The sequence below is a fragment of the Limulus polyphemus genome, unplaced genomic scaffold, assembly GCF_000517525.1.
Source record: "Limulus polyphemus unplaced genomic scaffold, Limulus_polyphemus-2.1.2 Scaffold71, whole genome shotgun sequence".
Classification (NCBI taxonomy): domain Eukaryota; kingdom Metazoa; phylum Arthropoda; class Merostomata; order Xiphosura; family Limulidae; genus Limulus; species Limulus polyphemus.
The window spans coordinates 691,104-695,898 of NW_013665681.1; positions in this window are offsets into that span (position 1 = coordinate 691,104).

Consider the following 4,795-nt stretch of genomic DNA (forward strand, 5'->3'; position numbering starts at 1 on the left):
TAGCGAAGGTTCGAGTAATGTAATGTTAAGAATATTAGTAAAGCCTCCACAACAATGTAATTGCAATCACAGTGTACGAATCTTACCAAGTTACATAACCAAACTTGTCACAAGTATCACCTTTAAAATGATTAACTTTTAACTCTCTTGTTATGAAAAACAAAACAATCATTAAATATTAACTCACAAAATAAATTAAATGATAATGCCTACACTAAACAGTCTTGTATATCCAACAGTGACACAAGTAATAATTCTTTTTTATGAATCTTCAGACTTTGGCAAAATAATATATTGTATCTCCTTCAGGCAGATGAAACACTATGCAAATTTCCCTCTGAACACTCATTTGCATTACTAAGTCCTGGTTTTACCATTGGCAACACTGAATCATTATTGAGACAACCTATCTGCAAAGAAAATAAAAAGCAATATGCGAGTAATAAGGAAATGTCCATTAACTCACAACACCAGCATAGTCAGGTAGTATACATTTGTCAGATAGTGCAAAGGTGCTATGCTGTGCAGTGAAAGTATAAGGTCATACTTTATAACTATGATTTTTAAAATCTATTTAACTAAATATTCTAAAACAATAATAGGCAATTGGTAAATTATCACAATATAAAAGGAAATATATGCTCATATCTAACAAGTTTAAAACCTCTCTTTTTTTAGTGATTTCTTGATTTTGTTTAAAAGTATCATTAATTTTTATACATGTGTTTATAGTATGTTTGATACATTATATGAAATATTTGTTATGGCAAGACTTCTGATATCCAAGAAAATCCTCACTGCTGCTTCTAGGCTGCAACTACACCTTTGTTGATGCTGTTCTTGAAAGTCCCTCTATGCATTGTCATGCTTCAACCAAACATGGTGGCTTACCTGCAATACTTTTGTGGACTTTGTCACCTTCCATGTAATGATTCATTTAATTTTTTTTTCTGTGATGAAAGGTTCGCAAATATAGCAGCCATTAGTTGTGAAATAGCACTCTATTATTCAGGATGTTTTAATTTGTAAATGTCACCCTGGGCATTTTCTACCATTTATTAATAACCATAATCTTCTGGACTTTTATGTTTAGTTGTGACCTTGAACTTGGTGAAGTTTTATTTTCTAAACATACAGAATGCATGATTCACCAGCCATAATTTATTATAGATAGGAGAGTGATGTAAATATAAGACAAATTGTAAGAAAAAGAAGACTGTTTATACAATCACAACTTTGATCTTGAACACTGTTTTCCTAACTGCTGTTGGTACAAGCTTTAAAATGATGTATGTTGTCAAATTTCATGATTAAATTCTTATGGAATTACAACTGACCTCAGACTAACAGGCATTTCTGGGACATTTATGTATTATTTCATTCTTAGGTTACAGAAACCTAGTTACATGGTTTTATTATTCAAGTTGTGTATGAATAAAAATTGAAATTAATGTAATTGATCCAAAAAATACTGTGCAAATGTATTTCTTCATAAACTACATCATGATATTTTCCTTTTTTTAGCATTGTTAGTTACATATAATATATACAAACCAAGTTAATGTTACTATGTTAGTTATCCAGGATTTAAACTGATATATAAAGCAAGAATATGATTTTTCTTTGCATTTTATTAGTTTGCATTGTAAATATTTTTTAATTTTTTTAATTTTATTTTTTACATATTTACAAAATGAGAATACAATTGTTTTTTATAAACTGAACTTGAAGTTGCTGTGTATGTAATAGTAGTGTAATGAACATCTAAGGCAATGCTGAAATGAATTTGGTTTCCTAGTTAATTCAGAAAAGAAACATCTTTCTGTGATCAAACTTTTATTTTTATGCATGGTATAATAATTGCAATGATATGTTCTTATGTGCCACCATTTTATGAACTATATCCCAAAACTTCCACCTAGTCATCAGTCACCAAGAAGTGCTTGTGTTTTAAGTTTCATTAACCAAAGAATTGTAAGATGTGAGGTCATATAAACTTTTATTTATCTATATGTCACAAAACACTTAACAAACAGTTATTTCTTATTCAAGTTTCATTACATCTTTTGCCTGAGTGAGATTACCTCTCCATCGCCCGTCTCACTCTTTGTTCCTTATCTTCCTTTTTTGCTTTTCTGTTTTATTATTTTCTCACTAGATCTCCCCCATATTCCATTCATCACTAATCATCCAGTTATTGTGATCTCTTCTGTTTGCATGAAGGTCATTGATTCTTTTCTCTTCTCTTGATGTCATCCTAAAGTTCACTGACTGGTCATTCAGTAGTGTGCTTAACTTTACCTTTCCTAAAACTTTAATACAGTGAATACCCCTATAACTTTACAAGGTCACAACTCTACATTCTTAAAGCTTTCACAAACTATAGAATCTCACAAATATAAAGAAAATGTTCAAACATATGCTGATTATGCTAATATGATTCCTCAATATTTATCACTTGTAAATGAATGTTCATTACAATAAGATGAGATATCTGAGAGAAAAATCGTAAAACCCACAATGTGCATTTCATCTCATTAATTATTCTTTGTGCTGAAATGATAGAAAGTGAAAAGATGTGTAAAAAAGTCTGTGTTTATTATTTTATTAATCCCTTTGAAAGAAAATATGAAAAAATTATTTTTTTCAATAAACTGTCATTATTGTAAGTTATTGTATGCATCATATCGGAGGGTGAGAAAAAATTTACAAAGTCCTCTAATATTAAGGTTAGTTTGATTCAAAATTTTTATAGGGATTTTATCAGCATAGTATTGTTATACCAAACTTTTTTTGTATAGAACACTTTCAATCTTGCAGTTATCATTGTTAGTCTAAAAAAACTTAAAAACAGTTCCATTAAAGTGTGAAAAATAAAAGGAACAATTTTTTGCTTGTATGTTAATATTTGTATGACATAGCTGAAGAATCTCAGTCTTTGATAAATAAAAAACATTTTTGCAAAATACTGAATGGTTGTACTTGCTTATACAGCATTTTGTAATTTTAAATGTGTAATTTCCTTTACATTTCTTAATTCCATTTTAATCTGTTTGCTCCTAACAGCAAGCAGTTATAGTTATAGTTAAAATGAGTTGTTAAAGTACATTACCAGAATGTGTGCTAGTGCTGTGTCTAAAATATTTTAACGGTGTACCATGTGTTTTTCTTCGTGTTCTAGTTATGAAAACTAGAGGGCACATTTTTAAAAAAGTTATTGAGCTTAAATTTGGCTCTGTTATGGTCAGAAGAATAAAGGGGTTAATTGCAACTGCCAATGTTTTGACTCCAAGAGGTATCTGAAGGTATCCACAATATAGTAGATTCAGGAAATATTCCAAGGACAATAACTTTAAATGTGGACAGCAAAAGATCACAAGTGAAACAAAAATACTTTATTAACACACAAAAGCAAAGGGGATGAGTGAACAGGAGAGCCAAAAACAAGAAGAGCAAAATGTGTGGACATTCCACTTTCATAGTCAGACCCACTCTCTGGATATTCAAAGGAAAAAACCCCACCTCATTTGTGCAAGTATCTTTGTCAGGCCTAGGGATAGGATTTACTCACCCCAGGGAGTAGTCACATGGTGAAACTGTTATAAACTATTCATAAGATAGTCTTCTTCCATAGGTAAGGATTAGTACATGATTACAAATTTTAGATATCCAGTTTACAAGGAGGACATAACTACATGTGATACAAAAATCTTATCTTACTACAGATATATTCTAATTCAGTCATTAATGTTTTATGTTCAGGTTTGGAAAGTTCCTAAGATAAGAAAGGGGTATGAGTTGTCACTCTTAATTTCAGTCTTCCATAAGTAGTTTAGAATATATTTGTAGTAAGGTATACTTTTTAGGTGACACACACAAAAAAACATGACATCTATACAAAGACGGCAAAGGATTACACAAATGCTTCAACAGCCAGTTAAAGAAGAATAACTAAACAAGGTACAACTCAGATATAAAGTCACCATTAACTGAAATTACAACTGACAATACAGAATTACATTTTAAAATACACAAAACTAGATAAACTATCATAAAATTATAATGTTGACAGTTACTACACTTGCATTACAAAATTAATAATGTACAAAAAATTTAAACATTACAAATCAAAGATTTGGAAATTCAAATACACTCAAAACACAAAATTATACTAACACAGTTGAAATCAAAATCTACAGTTGGTGTAGGTTTTTGAAATTTCCTTTTTGACTTTGTGGTTACTTTCAAGGTCCTTATCTAAATTGTAACTGGGTTGATATAACCTATTTGGCTGTGGTAGTAACACATAACACCATTAACAGTTTATAAGGAAGACACTTGAATGATGCATTGTTGGTAATCACCTTGATGTTTTACATCCACAAAAGGTTGTTGGAACTGTGGAAAGCACGGACATTTGAGGAACCAGAGTAGGAGGAATATTACCAACAAGTCGGCCTCAAGGAGACCAGTAGTGGTTGGTGTCGAGCGACGCCCACCAATCCCCATCATGAAAGTCCCAACACCTAGGTGTAAAATGCCAAGCACACACAGTGTCTATGTGACAGGAAAGCTAGATGGCCAAAGGTGCAACTTTGTCATAGACTCTGCGTCTCAGCAAACCCTTAGTGAGCATCAAGGTGCTGGATAACAAAGGAGTACCAGAAGCTATAGAGAAGCTTAGTAGTGTTACAGGACATTCTGCAAGGTTGTGGGGACCAGTGTGGGTGACTGTTGAGCTCATGGGCATAAAGGACAGACAAGAAAGTATACTTGGCTGACATGGAAGACGAAT